The following is a 20094-nucleotide window of genomic DNA, read 5'->3' on the forward strand; positions in this document are numbered from 1 at the left end:
CGGCGCATAATATACGCGGTTTGACTAAGTCGTACGTCCAGCGTAAAGTTATTCCCCATATATCAGGCGCAACCCATGCAAAGGTATGGACCAGGGAATACAAGCCGTCATATTTTACGTCGTTTACGTTGGACGTGAATATGGCTGGGCATAGGTTACATTCACGCCATAGGCAGTGATCCGTCGTATCTTAGGCAGTTGTTCCGACGTGATTCTGAACATGCGCAGAAGGATGCATCCACGTCCCGGCGCATGCGCAGTTGGCGATTCGTATCTGTCTGACGCTCGGCCCATCATTTGCATGGGGTCACGCCTCATTAGCATAGCTCACGCCCACTTCCACTTACGCCGACTTTCGACTTGGAAACCCAGAGCAGATTTGGCAGCACTGGCTTTGTGAATCCAGTGCTTGCCTCTCTGCGCTGCGTCAGCGTAGCGTAAAGAAGATACGCTACGGCGGCATAAATATGCGCCGATGTCTGTGAATCCGGGCCTATGTTTATCTGATTTGTTTCATTTTAGATATAGTATTAGTAAACAATGGTTGAAACCCCTGTTAAGATGTTTTGCCATCTGTATCTCTTTGGTGAGATTTTTCTTTGCTTCCTTTCCTTCAGACACAGCGGGTAATGAGAGGAAATCTCCAAAGTGAGGTAAGTCCCCCCTTAGGCCCCGTACACTCGACCGGATCTGTCCGCTGAAACTGGTCCGACGGACCAGTTTCAGCGGACAGATCCGGTCGTGTGTAGGCCCGAGCGGACAATTGTCCGGCGGATCGGACAGTTTCCAGCGGACAAAAATTTCTTAGCATGCTAAGAAACCTGTCCGCTGGAAACCTGTCCGTCGGACGTGTTCGGTCGTCTGTACAGACTCACCGGACACATTCGACCGCCATCCCTCACATGCGTCATACTGATTAGACGCATGCGTGGAAGCTTTGAACTTCCAGGGCCGCCCATGTCGCCACGTCATCGTCGCGGCCACGTCCCCGCGTATTGTTTACGCGCGGATTTCTGTCTGATGGTGTGTACAACCATCAGACAGAAATCTCCAGGCGGACATGTCCGCTGAAAACGGTTCGGCGGACCGTTTTCAGCGGACTGTCCGTCCGTGTGTACGAGGCCTTAGAGAGCTGTCACTGGAACAAGTTGAAAGGTTTCCCTCTATTCCTGTTTTAGTGACACCTCAATGCCACCAGGATAAAGAGAGAATAAATCTCTAGAAAAAAATCTAGTACATCACTACAATATGCAAAACTAAAAACACATTTTGATTTTAGATTATAGGCTTATAGGCATTAATATTTGGCACGGTTTTGCACTGGTGGTCACTGTGGGCACTGGCAGGGGGCACTGGCACGTGGTACTGGTGGGCACTGATGAGGCGGATGTGCCTCTTCAACTGGGGACTGATGTCCCTTACACAAAAGGCGGTGTCAGCTTTTTTTTCTACTCACGCTATCAGCGTGAGGAGAAAAAAACTATTACAGAGCTTTGTTTACATCACATGATCAGCTGTCATTGGCTGACAGCTGATCACGTGGTAAAGGGCCTGCTGACTTTTAATATTAGCACACTTATCTGTCAAGGGATCCTGTGATGTTGGCCCCCCAGCCGATTTTCCGATTGGCTCTCAGGTGCTGCTGCCATTCACAGTGAAGCCTTTAGGATTCCCAGCCTGTTCCTTACTGTGCATGCGCAAAGGGTGATGCACTTACTAACTGGCTCGCGGGGGGGGGGGGAGGGGTAGGGGTCGCCGCATTTCGCCGCAGCCAGGTCTCCCAGAAGTGGGGAAAGATACCTGTCAAAAACAGGTACCCGTTCCCCCTTCCCCCCTGAAAGGTGCCAAATGTTACATTGGAGGGGGGGGGGAAGCAAATTAGTCTAGCACCCCCATAAAGCCATAGCACCCAACTGTCCCTAAATTCCAGGGACTGTCCCTGATTTGGAGCAACGTCCCTCTGTCCCTCATTCCTCCTCATTTGTCCCTCATTTTTGTGTGATCTATATAGTTGTATATAAAATGCACTTTTTAAAACTTTTCAAAAAGTGTTTGTTTTCCATCCCTAAACCTTTCATCTTATTTCTAAATTGCTGCATTTGTAAATTCCAAGAGCCAATATAAAGGAATATTTGTGGTAAAAAAAAGCACTTGTGGGTTTAACCAATCTTTTTTTTTTTACAATTCTCCTTTAAGAGAGCGTGGCAAGGGGTGTGTTCTATGCCTGCATAGTTTGCTGATAGGTGACCATTATTCCCATCTCAAAAAGTTGGGAGGTATGCATAAAGCGGCCGCACTGCTTCCAGTATGCAGGCGGCCAGCATTCCGCAACTGTGGGGGGGGGGGGGTGCTTCTAATTTTTAAAATTTTGACTGTCCTATCATCCTGGACCACAAACCTTCCTGTGCTATATGTTTTCTGCTGCATCATTGGCATGGTTATATCTTCTTAGTCCTCTCCATTAGTGTTGAGCAGAATACGCCATATTCGATTTCGCGATATATCTCGAATATATAGTCGAATATTCGAGATATATTCGCTAAATTCGAATATTCGTGATATTTTATCGAAATGAAATGATTGCGAATTTTCGCTATTGCGAATGTGAAAATAATTGCGAAATTTCGATAACTGCGGTAGGAGCACTCTGATTGGCTCAGAATATTCTTGATATTTTTTCGAAATTTCGCAAAATGCGAATGCGATATTTACTGCGCAATTTCGACAAATGCTGTAGGAGCACTCTGATTGGCTCAGAATATTCGTGATATTTTACAATACAAAATAATTGCGAATATTCGGCAAATGCGGAAGGAGCACTCTGATTGGCTCAGAATATTCTTGATATTTTACAATACAAAATAATTGCGAATATTCGGCAAATGCGGAAGGAGCACTCTGATTGGCTCAGAATATTCTTGATATTTTACAATACAAAATAATTGCGAATATTTGGCAAATGCGGAAGGAGCACTCTGATTGGCTCAGAATATTCTTGATATTTTACAATAGAAAATAAAAAGTGTTTTGCATAGGTGGTGATTCTTTACTCTATCCATCTGTCACAGCCGTTTGTCAATCAAACACCTTGAAGATTGAACACGTTCATGCTGCATGCTTTGGACTTTTTTTCACTTCACATATCAAAGACATTTTTATGAAAGATTATTTTTCTATTATTGGGACTATATTTCTTTATATATTTGTTTCACTGTGTATTTCACAAGTTATTTGCGCTTGCTTATTTTATAATTTGCCCACATGTCTTGTCACTAGACATATTTTTTATTCTTGTAGAGCGACTCCATTTTCTGTCTTGTATTAATTTATGTTGTATAACATTTTTGAGTTGCTGCTGTATTCTCCCCTTTTTTTAAGGTATGCGCAATTTTTTCCTTCTTACAAAAAAAAATAATATCAAACATACAAATATTCATAACAGAAACATACACAAAGCCCCCCCTTTTGCATCAGAGACAATCAGAGTTCTCCTACCACAGTTATCGAAAATTCGCAATAATTTTCGCATTCGCATTAGCGAAAATTCGCAATTTTTTTTTTTATATTCGGCAACATAAAAGGATCGCCTCAGCTTAGCTACTCGGCCCAGGGTCTCTAATCATACCAGCAATGCTTTTAGACGTCGATAGGATGTGATCTGTTTTAAAAATAAAATTGAAAAAATGCGAATATTCGGAATCGCGAATATTCACCGCGAAATTCGAAATATATCGCGAATACTCGAATATGCCATATTCGAGCCGAATATTCGCAATACGAATATTCGTGAGCAACACTACTCTCCATAAAATTATCAGAAATTTTTGCTTAAAGTAGAACTATAGGCAGCACTTTTTTTCATTTTGGATAGAGTAAGGGAGGGTTATAGCCCCTGTCAGTTCATTTTCTCTATCATACATCACGGGACACAGAGCGGCATAGTAATTACTATGTGGGTTATAGAGCCTACCTTCAGGTGATGGACACTGGCACTCTCAGACAGGAAGTCCCTCCCTATATAACCCCCTCCCCTAAGGGAGTACCTCAGTTTTTTCGCCAGTGTCTTAGGTGTTGGTCACATTGTGAAGCTGTGCTAGGTCCTTTGTGGCTGAGCTAAAGCTGTCTAAACCTGATCTGTCCAAGGTGCTTCATAGCCAAAGTGGACGGTACCCAGGCCCCAGTTAAAGAACAGGGTTTTGCCTATAATGCTTCTCTCTGTAGATCTGGATCCTGGGTTCCAGAGCATTGGTCAGTTTAAAGGACCAAATGTTTTTTTCTGCTGCCAGGATGCTATATGGGTCCAGGGGAGAGGTGACCTGCTATGGACCCCAGTCCCTGAAGGTCGGTGACAAAGCCCACGGTGAAGGGTGGAGGCTGGGCCTCTTGCTTTGGCAATACCCTGCAGCGTGAACAGGTAAGTGGAGGGTCTGCGGGACTTGGTCCGTCAGCAGGTTCTCCATTAAGGGGACTATGGGTAAGCCTATATTATGCTGCTATGCATGGGCATATCCACCACTATGTCTGTTGAGACAGGATGGTTCTTTTGTAACCCATACTTTTCCCCTGACTGGCTCTAGTGGTCTGTTGGGCTAACAGGTACAAGGTGCATTATGGAGGTGAAGCAGTAAAGCTTACTGGCCTGAGGACTTTGGTCAGCCTGGGTGTTCCTCGGGTCCCCCCTGCAGCGCGGTCTCCATCCCTGGCTGCAGCTCCCCCTCAATCGGCCCGCCACTGACCGCGCGGTCACACGCGCGCACATACACGTGTTTAATAGGCGGGGAGGCAGCGTGCAGCGTCTGTTCAACAACAGAGGCACAACGCCGGTGGACGGCGGGGGTGGAGGAGACACAGAGCGTGCGGTTCCAGAGTCTGTCAGCGCCTTTGACTCCTTAGGAGTTTTCAGGTTTGGTGGACCCAGGTACCCTAAATGCATCTGTTCAGGGGCTGAGAGTCCAAGTCTGGACACATTATTTGGTAGTACCTGCCTTTAGCCTTCTCCCCCAAAACAGGTCACACTAGTTCCAGTTGTCTGGGGGAAGCTTCAGCCCATAGGCAGCTCCACAAGTATTCCTAAGTAGTTGTTTATCACTACATAAGGGAAGACTTAATTGTGGCCTAAGATTCCTGCCAATCTGTATTGAATAGGGAGGAGTACTTCGGGTTTGGGCAAATGGCTCCCAAGGGGGCAGGCTCTGCTAAAGCGGCAAAGACCGCAAAGAAACCTAAGGGATCCCAATCGGGCTCAGAGGATCTGGGCCAGGCCTCAGCAGCTCCTCTCTCCCCTGGAAGACCAGAGTTTGCCTGGTGCCGTAGCAGGCCCTGTTCAGCCAGCCCCTGTGTTTGTTACAGAAGAGGTCCTGGCTACCACCTTGGGGGGATTGGAAGAGAGATTGGCAGCCTTGATTGCTGCCTTCCTTCCTGGGAGGAAACAGGCTAGATCGCCTTCCCCTAAATTACGGTCCCAGAGTTTGGATAGCCTTTCCTCTGATGAAATAGACTTCCTGGGGGATCATGGGGAGGACCGGAAAGGGAAAGATTTAGAAGAATCAACCATTGAGGAACCCTTTTCAGCTTCCCAAGCTGAGAAGCTGTGGATCCAGTCCTTAGCAGACTTGGTCAGCATAGCTTTTAAGTTACCCTTACTGGAGCCTCCGGTGGGTGCAGTATCCTCACTGGGGTCTTTAAAAGCACCACAGACTAATACCTTCTTTCCTGTCCATCCTCTCCTATAGGACCTTATGTATAAAGAGTGGGCATGACCAGATAGAATCTTTATTCCTCCTAAAAGATTCTCAGTATTGTATCCTATGGAAGAAAATTTTTCCAAAAAAAAATGCAAGAGTTGGCAGACCTGCCTAGGGGGCTTTGTTTTGCAGTAGATGCAATAAAGGATTCTATCCAACAGGCATCTCCTCTCTCGATGTTTATTGTGCATATGCTCAGGCTTCTGTGGCTGAAAAATTGGTCAGCCGAGACTCCTTGCAAAAAACTATTGACGGGCTTTCCCTTTCATGGTGAAAGGTTATTCGGTGAAGACTTGGACAAATACATACAAAAGATAACAAGTGGGAAGAAACGGTTCAGAGGCCCCACTTTTAAGCATCCAGCATCACCAGCGCCGGGCCCCTTTAACCCAGGCAGTATCGACGGCTGCCAAGCCGACCCGGTAGTGACAACAAACCACAGGGCCAGTTTTCAGGAAACAAGAGACCCTGGGTCCGTAAGCAGAGTAAACCTGCCCCAAAGTCATCCTTGTGAAGGGGCGCCCCCATCCTCTTGGGTGGGGGGAAGACTCCAGCTATTTTCAGAAATCTGGAAGGAGGGAGTCCCCGACAAGTGGGTTCTCTCCACGGTGGCTTCGGGTTACCGGCTGGAGTTTCGGGAGATACCCCCGCCTCACTTTCTAAGGTCAAATGTGCCAAGCGACCCACCTTTTGGCGAGGTCTGGGATTTTACTCAAATGTGTTCATAATCCCAAAACCAAACGGCGATGTCAGGCCGATTTTAGACCTGAAACGCTTAAACAAATTCCTGGTTGTTCAAACCTTTCGGATGGAATCCATTCGTTCGGTAGCCGCATCGCTGCATGGGGGAGATTTTCTAGGGTCCATAGATATCAAAGACGCATACCTCCACGTCCCGATATACCCAGGTCACCACAAATTCTTGCGGTTCGTGGTGGGTCAGCACCATTTTCAATTTGTGGCACTTCTGTTCGGTCTGGCCACAGCCCCAAGGATCTTCACAAAGATCCTGGCTCCATTATTGGCCAATTTAAGAACCCACAGAATCCTAATTCTGGCATATCTGGACGACTTGTTGCCGATAGATCACTCAGCCCCCAGCTTGGAGCGAGCAGTCCGAACCACTGTTCAATATTTAGAGGCCTTAGGTTGGGTCATAAGCAGGGCCGAATCTGCCCTGCAACCAACCACGAGCCTGGAATACCTAGGCTTACGCCTCGATACAACCCAGCAAAATATATTTTTGCCTCAGGCAAAGATCGATTCCCTAAGGTTGATTATACTATCATTGCTAAGCAGGCAAAGGCCAACTGTTCGGCTCTGCATGCAACTCTTAGGGAAAATGGTGGCAACCTTCGTGGCAGTGCCCTACGCTCAATTCCACTCAAGGAAATTACAAAATGAGATCCTGTCGAAATGGAACCGAAAGATTCAGTCCTTGGATTGTCCCGCTCATCAGTCAGGGAGCCTCTGCTGGTGGTTAACACCCCAAAACCTGGGAAAGGGAAGATCCTTCAATGCAATATCTTGGAAGGTAGTCACGACGGATGCCAGCCTAACAGGTTGGGGGGCGATCCTGGGGACTTATCCCAGCAGGGAGTATGGTCAAACTCTGAGAGTTTCCTGCCTATCAATCTCCTGGAGATTCGAGCAGTTCGGTTGGCACTAAGGGCTTGGATGACCAGGTTGCAAGGCATTCCCGGCATAGAGAATTGGCAAGCATATTATCTCAGCCGTCTGCAATTGTTCCCGGGGGAGTGGTCTCTCCACCCCAAGGTTTTCCGAACCATATGACAGAGATGGGGTACTACGGATGTGGACCTGATGGCATCAAGATTAAACACAAAGCTCCCCAAGTTCGTTTCCCGGACAAAGGACCCTTGGACTGGTATGTCCTTGGCACCGTTTTTCCCTGATTTATGCCTTCCCACCATTGCAGCTGTTACCAGACTCCTGCGTCGGATCAGGATAGAGGGCAAACCCATAATCCTGAATGCCCCGGCTTGGCCCCAAAGGTCATGGTACTCACTGATCGTCAAGATGTCAGTCGGGGACCCCTGGCCTCTACCACTGCGGCCAGACCTACTGTCTCAGGGGCCGATATTCCACCCTGTCTTACGGTCGCTAAGTTTGACGGCATGGCGGCTGAATCCTTTGTCTTAAGAAAAAGAGGATTGTCAAGGTCAGTACGCTCTACTCTAATCAGTGCCAGAAAGCCAGTTTCTAGGCAGATATACTACAGGGTGTGGAAGGCCTATGTCTCTTGGTGTGAGGCCAAGAAATGGCATCCACAGAAGTTTGTCATCGGTAGAATCCTGGAATTCTTACAACATGGTGTAGACATAAAGCTAGCTGTTAACACCATCAGGGGCCAGGTCTCCGCGTTATCAGTGCTCTTTCAGAGACCGTCGGCCACGCACTTCCTGGTCAAGACCTTTTTACAGGGAGCCCTGCGAATCAATCCTCCGGTCAGACTCCCCTTGTGTCCATGGGACCTAAATTTGGTCCTGTCAGTCCTTCAAAAGCAGCCCTTTGAACCCCTAGGTCAAATTCCCTTGATCTATGGCTTCGACCAGGAGGTTGTCAGAATTGGCAGCTCTTTCCTGTAGTGAACCTTACTTAATAATGCATAGTGACAAAGTCGTGCTATGACCTTTGTCTACCTTTTTGCCCAAGGTAGTCTCTAGCTTTCATTTGAACCAGGACCTGGTTCTCCCGTCTTTCTTTCCTAAACCAAGTTCAGGGAAGGAAAGGTTACTACATGCCTTAGATGTGGTAAGAGCAATAAGGGTTTATCTGATGGCTACGGCCCAAATTAGAAAAACAGATACTTTGTTCATCCTGCCAGATGGGCCCAGAAAAAGGGCAGGCAGCATCGAAAGCCACTCTAGCCAGATGGATTCGGCAAGTAATCGCTCAAGCCTATGGCCTGAAGGGTAAGGAGACTCCGGCTTCTATTAAGGCTCATTCTACTAGAGCTTTAGGGACTTCTTGGGCAGTACAGCACCAGGTCTCCATGGTCCAAGTATGTAAGGCGTCAACCTGTTCATCAGTCCACACGCTCACAAAGTTTTATCAGCTGGACGTGAGGAGGCGCGGGGACCTGGCCTTTGGGTAGGCTGTCTTACAAGCCGCTCTTTAAGATCCCTGCGCCCGGTGGCACCTCTGGGTCCTTCTTCCAGCTCTCCCTCCCCTCATTTGGCATTGCTTTTGGACATCCCACATAGTAATTACTATGCCGCTCTGTGTCCCGTGATGTATGATAGAGAAAAATGGATTTTTATAAACAGCTTACCTGTAAAATCCTTTTCTCGTAGTACATCACGGGACACAGAGCACCCATCCCTCTTGGGGAAGATTGGGAGTAATATTGCTTGCTACAAAACTGAGGTACCCCCTTAGGGGAGGGGGTTATATAGGGAGGGACTTCCTGTCTGAGAGTGCCAGTGTCCATCACCTGAAGGTAGGCTCTATAACCCACATAGTAATTACTATGTCGCTCTGTGTCCCGTGATGTACTACGAGAAAAGGATTTTACAGGTAAGCTGTTTATAAAAATTCCTTTTTTTACCATCCTTGTCCCATCGCAGAGATTTCCCTTCACTACCTGCCCCATAGCCAAACAGGAAGTGAGAGGAAATCTATGCAAATTAAGGGAGTCCATTGCCCCCTCAGATTCTCAGAACTAGTGTCCCCACTTAAAATTTTCAGGGTGGGTCTTAAACAGCAAGGTTTGTGGCCTTGACAGGAAGGGTGGTCATATTTTAATTAGGGGGTGCATACGTTTAGTCAGGCCTAGGGCAGCATAAAACCTAAATACACTACTGCACCACACCTAATTCAAAGCTCTTTGGTGAGAACTAACAGCACTAGGCTTCTGGTGTCAGAGAATCAAATTTACCCTCTTTTGGTGACAAACATGGGGATGTGTTTTATTAACATACTAACATAAGCCATTTTGATTCTTTAGCTTACATGACCTCTTAATCTTGTGGCTGCAAAGTGCATTCTAGTTCTGTAATATTCTATGGTAACAAGTTAAAAGATAAGTTCACTTATCAAAAATATATATATATATTTTTTAAATGTGCGGTTATTATCTTTTTTATTAGGAGCCTCTAAAGCAGGGGTCTCAAACAGGTGGCCCTCCAGCTGTTGTGAAACTACAAGTCCCATGAGGCTTTGCAAGGCTGACAGTTACAAACATGACTCCCACAGGCAGAGGCATGATGGAACTTGTAGTTTTGCAACAGCTGGGGGACCGCCAGTTTGAGACCCCTGCTCTAAAGCATTACACCCTGCTCGTACGGACAGGCAGTTATTAAAATACGGGAAGCATTAATGAACTACCTAGAGTGCTCATCAGCGCCTTGGCAGTTCCTTGAGAACTACAAGCCGACAACCACAATGGATGATGGTAGTTGAAGTTCCCCCATTCACAGTGCTCTGTGAATGAAAGATCGACACGGCTGGGTGGGTGGAGCCTCTCACGGACACATTTTTTTTAAACTTCTGACAACAGATGTGAGGACAAGATCTCCAGCCCGCTGTCACAATTAGAAGGGGGTTTGGTAGAGGCTGCAGGAGTGGGAACATGTTCCCAAAGGTAAACTTACCCTTTAAATCTGGATATTTTCCCAAGGGCACAGTTGATATACAGTAAAATTGTAATACCTGCCTATGTAAACATAAAAGAACACAAAACATTCAAGAAAAATTACAAATTTGGTAACCACACAATCTTGTGAAGTTTGTCATTTAAAAAAACTTTACTTTCCATATTTAATATTATCTTTTTACACATATGCAATACTTTATTTTAAAATAACCTCAAGTTTATATTTTTTTATGAATCAAATAAGGATAGGGGAGAAGCGGGAGGGAGGAACACAAACACAGGGAGGGGAAAGGGCAGAGGACAAGGAAAAGGAAAGGTGGGACGCGATACACAAGGAAGAGCACTCACATTAGCCACATCCGCATATGGTAAAAATAAGGAAAGAACCCAATCACTGGAGTGAATAAAGGTCAGACTTTGAGGCAAGGCGGAGGTACAGTATATATAAAAATAATTATTTATTACAAAAATAGAAAAGTACAGAAATACAAAAATATAGCATTGAAAAAATAAATAAAATAGAACCATCTAGATTAATAATTCATTAGTGATAGACAAACCCTTTGAAGTCGCCTACGCGTTTCGCGTTGGGCTTCTTCAGGACGAGACAAGTAGGATTTTTTTACAATATATAGACATTGTTTCATAATCTAGTACATCGTGGCCAGTGTATTCATCCATACTACTCCGGGCATTCCACAATAAATGCTGAGATATCAGAGAGTCGATGTAATGTCACTTCCAATGGTATCAGAAAAATTGATTATCAATAGTCCAGGTTAATTACATCTATGGTGATAATCCCATGATGTCAAGGATTGAGTAATCAAATGGAAAACCGAAACAGGGTTGCAGGGGTTTTGCGGGGAAATCAGCAAAAGAAAGAAAACCCCATTCTAAGCAATCCTGTAGTAGAATTAAAGCTGGGGCAGGTTCTCACACAGTCAGATACAGGCACAAATGCAGTGGAGATCCAAACATAGTTGGAGCACTCAACACAAAGGGACAGTAGAGTCCAGAAAGCCAAACGCTCTGTTATTAGAGAAAGTCTGCGTGTGCCCCAGGGTAACAGCCCTTCATTTAGCGCAATGCACGGCGGGAAATTTAGGGACGCGCATGCACAGTTCATTCGGCGCGGGGACGAGCTTCATTTAAATGAAACACGCCCCTTACCCGCCCAATTTGAATTCCGCGCCGTTACACCGCTTGAGATACACTACGCCGCCGTAACTTATGGCGCAAAATCTTTATGGATTCAAACCAAAGCCAGGTAAGGTACGGCGGCGTAGCGTATCTCAGATACGATGCGCCGGAGCAGATCTTTGTGGATCTGCCCCAAGATGACCAGCTTAACATTTCCCCAGGATCCCTGCTGCTATGATGTGGTGTCAGGACTATGCTGCTTCCTAAAACTATTGCTTAAATGCATGTTTTTTGTTTTAATTTTCCCTTGCATATGATTGGTACGCTGAACTAAGAGTCACGTTATTTAGTAAGCTAAGTAGACATGCACTTGATAAAATAAAACATTTATAGTGAGCCTGTGCCAAGATCCTGCGCACAAAAGTGTTTGTATATTCTGAGAAAGCAGCAAAAGCTTTTTGAAATAAGACATCATTCATCTCTGTATCTATAAACATTGTGGAGAAATTTTAATTTTCGAAATTCACAAAACAGTTATTACATTTTTTTTCCATTGAAACCTGACTTTAGATTCTTTGTTGTGATCTTCAAATGATCTTTGAGAACAAATAATTTCATATTAAAAACAGTTAGGGAGGTCAGTGGTGGCTTGTTTTAAACTATTTACTGCTTGTTAAGAATATGTAAAATGTTTAATGTGCATGGTCTAGGAACAGCACTTAAAATAAATCAACCCGAGACCCTAAAAAAGACCATTTGGCAAAGAAAAAAAAACAAACATTGTTTTTAAAATAATTTCTAATTAGTTTCAGGATAAACAAGTGGTACACATTTCTTGTTGTACCCTTGATTATTACCACAGTGGTTTCATTTTTACACATGAAGTGATTTTGTGAATGTTCTGAATTTTCTGAAACTCCATAACCTCTCCAAATACCACTAAACATGACTTTTTGAAACAAAATTAACTTTTTCAGTAATACTAGCACTAAATAATATACATACTGTATCAGGTGTCATTTTGCACACAGCATTGGAGTCTTTTTATGTTTTCTTCAACTGACCAACTTCAACGTAAACCATCATTGTCATGAAGGTCCTTGTTCATGTACATCCTGTTTTACTGCAAAAAGTTTTGTTATTGTCTCTCAACAATGGCCCTTCTGCTTTCTCATCCTGTAACATGCACTTCCATTGGAGATTATAAGCAGCTGTGTCGACATGTGTTGTTCAGGTGTATTCTGATATCGTTACTATCAAGAATAAGCCACACCTACTTTTTGTGGCATGCCATTTCAATCTCACTATTGTAAATTTTCTAGGCATCTCTGTAGACCGTTACTGAAGTTGGCCCATGCCAACATTTTTCTATCTACAGTGAGTTAAATTGTAAAGTAGAAACACATATGAAACAGAACATCTACCTGCCATATTTATTTTCTTCGTTTAATACATTTAGCTGTTTTACAGTCATCTTAATTGTTTCTTGTCACTTTTTTTGCTCGCTTCAGTCCTTTTACAGCTATCTTCTATTTCGGTTAATTCACAAATCACCCCAGAGTAAAGACCAATGGAAAACGTATAGACTATCTGCTCGGAATTAATTGGTGTTCAAGCTTCTAATTACTGACTCTGTCAAATAGATCTATTCTGATTATTTTGCTTTATTAGTACTGTCACTCCTTTTAAGTCCTAACAGAATATTTAAATAAACCTGTCTCTACTAATTTACATGATTTATACAATTACACAAGTAATAATTACAATGGCTGAGACATCAAGCAAAAGTGGCTCCAGAAATATAGACTTAAACATTTTATTCATTAGCCAATTATCTCTTGAACCAGAAACTGCAATTTTCTGTACACATAAGGCATGGAATACACATGTGTGTGGAATATAGTGTATTATACTGAGCAGGGTCCTGTTAATCCTCTTGTATTTTAGTGTGTTGTAATTGTATTGTATCCCTTTTAAATTGTATAGCGCTGCGTAAACTGTTGGCGCTATATAAATCCTGTATAATAATAATTATGTAAATAGTATTTTAGATTAATCAAACAATATTACGACAATACAAAATAAATCAAGTAAAATACATTTTAATTGTCAACTGTCTAACATATATATACATTTTAGAAGAGTATGGATTAAAGCAAGCAAGGCCCACAAGACCACTTTTCTTTCCATCTTCCACTCCATCGGAAATCGATTCAGTAAAAAAAAAAAAAAAATACGCTGCTATTACAAGAACATGTTTCAGCTCAGGGATTTGGGTAGGAGGTCTAATGTAATAGGTGGACCTTGCATTGTAGTTCAAGGTCTGCTTCAATCACTAGACATCCTATCATACTAATGTTCTGTGGAATAATTGGTTGCAGCAGATTCAACTGCTGTTCCAAGAGGGGCTTCCTAGCTATAGTTTAAAATAATCATGGGCAAGCCAGTTATGCCACGTACACCCGATCAGGCTTTTGCCCGGCAAAATCACATCGGAATTCCATCGAACAAAATAGAACATGTTCTATATCTAAACTCTGATGGAATTCATTGGAATTTCCGATGAAAAAACTCAGATGGGGCTACACACGATCGGGAAATCTGATGGAAAAAGTCCAATAGAATGTGTACAGGGCATAAGACAGACATTTCAAAAATAGGCCAGTTCCTATAGTTTTTTAACTTGTGTTTTAGGATATATACAATAATTGGTGTTTGAGGTCAAGCACAACACAGGCATGTCATGGTCTCTAGGAAGTATGTTTGGAACCAATTACATAATGATAGCCATGTGTCTGCTATTGGGTTGAAAAGGACAGGGGCCCATAGATGTCTGGTTACAAAATGATTTATGCAACTGCCAATTAGGCATGTGCATTCGTTATCGTCCGATTGCATTTTCGTCTGAATTTCTGGGATTTTCGAGTTCATTTTAACAAAACGATAAGGAACGCACAGAATTTTAAACCCGAAAGATCCGAAAGTAAAAAAATGCCTTATTTTGGTATGCATTGTATTTTCATATTGTTGCGACAAAAGTTACAATATAGATAGATAGAAGATTTGACATGGCGATGACAATAGTGATCTGTGTCTATCGAACCTGCGGTCAAATTTGCCTAAACTAACTCTATTAGTACAAGACTATTCGTCATAGAGTAAAGATGATGATGAATGTTATTGGTTGATTGTAACCAAAGAGGAGGAGCAGTAAAATAGCTTGACATTAAGATTCGACAAAGCAGCTATAAACATACGATCGCCGCAAGCGGACATTTACTGTCAAATGCTCCGCACATAGGCTATAGAGGAATTCTAATGTTGTTTGATTAGCAATAATAATTATTAATTATTATTATTACTAATCAAACAACATTAGAATTCTACTATAGCTTGTGGGCGGATCAGTCAACTGGAAATGTACAATCGCGGCGTCGTACAGTTTAGCTGCTTCGTCAAATCTTCTTAGAACATTCGACAGATACCATAAGCCTTCAATTGACAGATTCAACCTTAATTAATTCGTATTTTCATACAAATTCATAATAAAAACGAATTTCGGGAGTAACTAAATAAATTTATTTTTCAAGCAAATCCCAAATTCAGAATCAAAATATTTCAGTATGCACATGTCTACAACCAATGGCATTTGTTGAATCTAAAAAATGAATTGATATGCAGTATATAGTTTGGGAATTCCTACATAATTGTATGAACGTAATTACTATTCTGGAATAGCCTTTGAGATGGGGAGAGAGAATGATAGGCTACATAATGGTTTTTCTGTAGGACCCCATCAAACATAGTTACAGATCTGGTTGGGAGACATGACCTGTATTTTGTAGGAGCCAGTGGCAAAGCTTCAAGCGCATGAAACTTCAGTGCATTATACAAATGATATGAGGAGGTCTGAGACTATTTAGAAAAAAGGGGTTAGACAGCCAGAAAGACCTTTTGATGGCCCTCTCCTAGAAATGAGCATGAAGCTGATTGCAAAGAGCAACTATTTCATGGGCTAGTACAGAGGTATTGAATAAGGAGACCAAACAACAATTTGATACAACATTTTTATTTAACTTTGGTAAAATTGGCCACGGTGTCATCCATAAAATGTGGGGGCGGGGTTACAAAAATTTTCTCAATAAATAAATTAAATTACAAAAGGCCAAATTGGCTAAACTTAAAACTTTAAAATCAAATTAATTTCTGTCCATCCAGCAAAAGCTGGACGACTACTCCCCCCATACAGACGACCCCATGACTTATTATGACAAACTGACAGGTAAGGGTGGGCGGGCGGGCGATGCTGCTTGTCAGGAGATGTGACTGAGCAAATCGCCTCAGCCTCTCCCTTATATAGGCTCGTCCAGTGCAGGTTTTACCTCACGCGAACTGACCTATCAGAGAAGGGGGCTGCCGCAGCTGACCAATCAGAGGCTGTTACTACCCCAGAGCGCGGCAGCCCACTTCTCCCTCTGCTCTATCCCATGCAGGCTCAGCATACTGCCGTAGCCTCACATGGGCTAGTACAGAGGTATTGAATAAGGAGACCAAACAACAATTTGATACAACATTTTTATTTAACTTTGGTAAAATTGGCCACGGTGTCATCCATAAAATGTGGGGGCGGGGTTACAAAAATTTTCTCAATAAATAAATTAAATTACAAAAGGCCAAATTGGCTAAACTTAAAACTTTAAAATCAAATTAATTTCTGTCCATCCAGCAAAAGCTGGACGACTACTCCCCACCGGCCGGGGCCAACCGCGAAGCTGTTGGCCGAGGCCCCCCCACCACCGTGGCTGATTCGATCATGGACTGGATACCCATATTAAAAATGTCCAGGCCAATGCCTGACAGATGAATTTGGTCAACCCGAAACAACCCAGGCAAAAAACCCTCTAACTCGGAATGACGAAAGGAAGAGCCACCAATTGAAGGCATAAAACTATGAATCATCCTATTTAGCCGTCTGCGGATTCTATCCACGTAGAAAAGGGTGCCGTGCGGCGACCATAACAGCCTGGGAACCATCTCAGAATATACTAACACTGAACCTGGGAACATTTGAGTTATGGAATAGAGATCCCTTTTCATTTCACATAACAAGTCCCATGTGTTGAATTTACCCAAGTCATTAGCCCCCACGTGGATAACTATCACTTGGGGTTGAGGCCAGACAGAAGACAAATAAGCTAGGTGGTCTTTTAAATTGCGCCACCGCATACCTCTAACACCTGACCATAAAATTAAAAATAAATCAGGATCAAGCCCCAGGTTAGCAGAGTATGATCTGGATCCGGAGTGCTTGTAAGCCCAGAACACGTAGGAGTGACCTATGACCCAAGCGATATTCCTGGATAAATCTGAAAGAGAATCATAAAGTTAGAAGACTGGGACGAACATATAACTTATATCTATTGCTGCCCCACCTGCCCACTTTTTTAACCTTACTCTCTGAAAAACCTATAGAATCAGCTGTGGTGGCAGCGCCAATTCGGAAAGAATGGGAAGAAAATTGGTACCCAGATAAATTCAAGCGCTTCAAACAGGAGGCCAAAACAGCTGAGAACTGGTACCTAGTTAGAGAGGACAAGTCTTCATGAATAAAAAAGGAATCGTTACTCAATGGTCTGACCAAAAGATAATTACGAACATGAAACACGGGACAGATAGCCTCATTAGGAGAACTGGATAAAGAAAACCACTGGCCAACCTGAGAGGACTTTGATCTGGACAAAAACAGACGGACAGAACCGACGTCAAACTGAACATGAGAAAAACGGAGAAATGAAAAAGCGTTTCTATTTGCTGCAGTAAACTCACCTAACCGAAGGGCTCCAAAGAATGCTATAGAGAAAGCAGCCTTAAAAAGCAAAGATTCGAAATTGGATGAGCAGACATCTTGAAGGATCTGAAGAAGATCGATCAAAATGGGGATAGATATGGGACGCCTATTATCTAAAGAGGGCCTAGACTTTTTGAGGCCCTTCAAAACCTGAGTGACCTGAAAGAAAGAGGTAAGAGCAGGAAGGCCTGCAAACTTAAGGAAAAAAGAAACTCCAGCCAATATTTTACCTATGGAAGCCGGGGACAGATTAGACTGAATGAGAAAGGACAAAAAAGACAAAGCCACGTAAGAAGATACATCTAGTGGATCCAAACCCAATGGTTGACAGAAAGAGCACCATTTGTGCCATGAAAGCCTATAATCCCTCCAGGTGTTTTCCGCTACTGAAGCCTTGAGATTCCGGAATATTATTCCCAAATTAAGCCCCAGAGGAAGTCTGGGCAAGGGGTGCCATGTTGATCCGCTGATGGCGCCAACTCTCGGAATCTCTTGAACTGTGAACGAGATAAAGAATCTGCTATGTTATTTTCTTTACCTGCAATATGCTCAGCTCTCAACCATATATTACAGTTCATACAATGAAGTACAAGGAAACGCAATAACCTCAGAACGGGATCAGACTTAGAGGACAGAGTATTGATGGCAAAAAAGACACCTTTATTATCCGTATGAACTAAGATTCTACGATTCCTAAAGATGTCTTCCCACACAACCACCGACACAATCACTGGAAAGAGCTCCAACAGAACTAGATTTTGAAGTATCTCCTTCTGGAGCCAATCAGGGTGCCAGGACTGGGCGCACCAGCGCCCATCCAAGAAAGCCCCGAACCCAGCAGAGCCAGCTGCATCGGTGAAGAATTCCAACTGAGAACTATTAATAAAGTCCATTTGCCAGGCCGAGGAACCATTAAACTCATTTAAAAAAGCATCCCAAATTCTTAGATCATCCTTGATGCTTTTTGAAATTCGGAAATGAGCGTAAGGGTTCACCATACCTTTTATGGCTAACGAGAACCTGCGCGAAAATACCCTCGCCATAGGGATGACTCTGGCTGCAAAAGCAAAAAGACCCAGCAAAGATTGTGCCTCCTTTAAGCACACCTTCTTACTGACAAGAAAGGTTGCAATCATAGACTTCATTTTATGTATCTTCTGTTGTGGCAATCTGAATTCCATTCGTTCGGAGTCAACCGTGATCCCCAAAAATTCAATAACTGTCGTGGGAAAAACTGTTTTCTCCTGGGCCAGAGGCACGCCAAAGTCATGACAAACGTCAAAGAAAACCTGTAAAGCTTCCATACACACTGATGACCCCCGGGGACCTAAAAACAAGAAGTCATCTAGATAATGTAGGATAAGGCCTTGAGGGATAACGACTGACACGACCCAATGTAAGAAGGAGGAAAAAGCCTCGAAATAAAAGCATGACATAGAAAACCCCATTGGCATGCATTTATCAAAATAATATTTATTCAAAAATTGAAAACCCAAAGAATTGAAGCCTTGTGGATGCACGGGAAGAAGGCGGAAAGCCGACTTAATATCAGCCTTTGCTAGCACAGCCCCTTGCCCTGCTTGCCTCAAAAGACACAAAGCCTCATCAAATGAGGCGTAGCAGACTGGAGCCTCCACAGAGGCAACTTCGTCATTGAGTGACGAATGCGGTGGGTAAGATAGGTGGTGGATCAGTCTGAACGCACCCAGCTCTTTCTTGGGTACGATGCCCAAAGGGGACAACCGGAAATTAGAGAATGGCGGGTCATTAAAGGGGCCAGCCACCCTACCCTCAGACAATTCTTTGCAAATTTTCTCAAGCACTAAGTTAGAGTGCATGGATACCGATAGTAAATTTTTAACTGGTGTACACCCTGAACCAGTAAAGGATGGCACTAAGAAACCATTGGCAAAACCTTCAGTTAGCAGAGCCGCCATCCTGTGGTCTGGATAGCGCTCGAGCCATGGGCGCATTCTTGCCAGGCTCACCGGAGTCGGGGCCTTTCCCATGTGTGTCCTTGGGTCCTGAATGAGAGGAACTAGCGGCAGCTTTACGAAAACATCTGCTCGCCGCGTGAGTACCGCCACAATAAGAACACTCATGTTTGTATCTACAATTCAATAAGAATTTACATTGACCCTCATTGAATGCAAAGCATACACCCTTCCTGACTGGACTCTGACCATTTGAAGCGGGGCGAGGGGTGAACTGGGGCCTAGGTGGCAGCATAAGGTTTAACCATAAACCAACGTCCTTAGCCCCCCAATGCAGCGATGGGTGCACAGCTAGTTTTTGACGGAAATTCTCGTCATATGAGAACCATGCGGAGCCGCCAAAGTGGCGAAAGGCCTCCGCAATAATATCCAGGTGTTGGAATAAACCTGAGCACTTCCCCGGGAAGCGTTCTCCCATAACTGCTGAATAGATACAGAACGCTTGCAGCCAGTTTTGAAATGTCTTAGGAACCGCTCTCCTCCTATCTTCCTCTGTTCTTTCGCTGGACTGCCTGTCAGATTTAGCCAAAAACTCCTTAGAAGCAGGGAGAAGTGATAATATATCGAGATATTCACCCCTCCAAATTTTTTCTTTGACTGACTTAGACAGATGAAAACCCAGCGGGGATAAACTGCAAGGGAGGGGTTCCTTAAAGGAAGACTCGCTGACCATAGCAGCCGAGGATCTGAGGGGTAAAGTATTATTAACAGCAGGACACCTCACACTCGATCTGACAGTAACATCCT

The sequence above is a fragment of the Rana temporaria genome, chromosome 2, assembly GCF_905171775.1.
Source record: "Rana temporaria chromosome 2, aRanTem1.1, whole genome shotgun sequence".
NCBI lineage: Eukaryota > Metazoa > Chordata > Amphibia > Anura > Ranidae > Rana > Rana temporaria.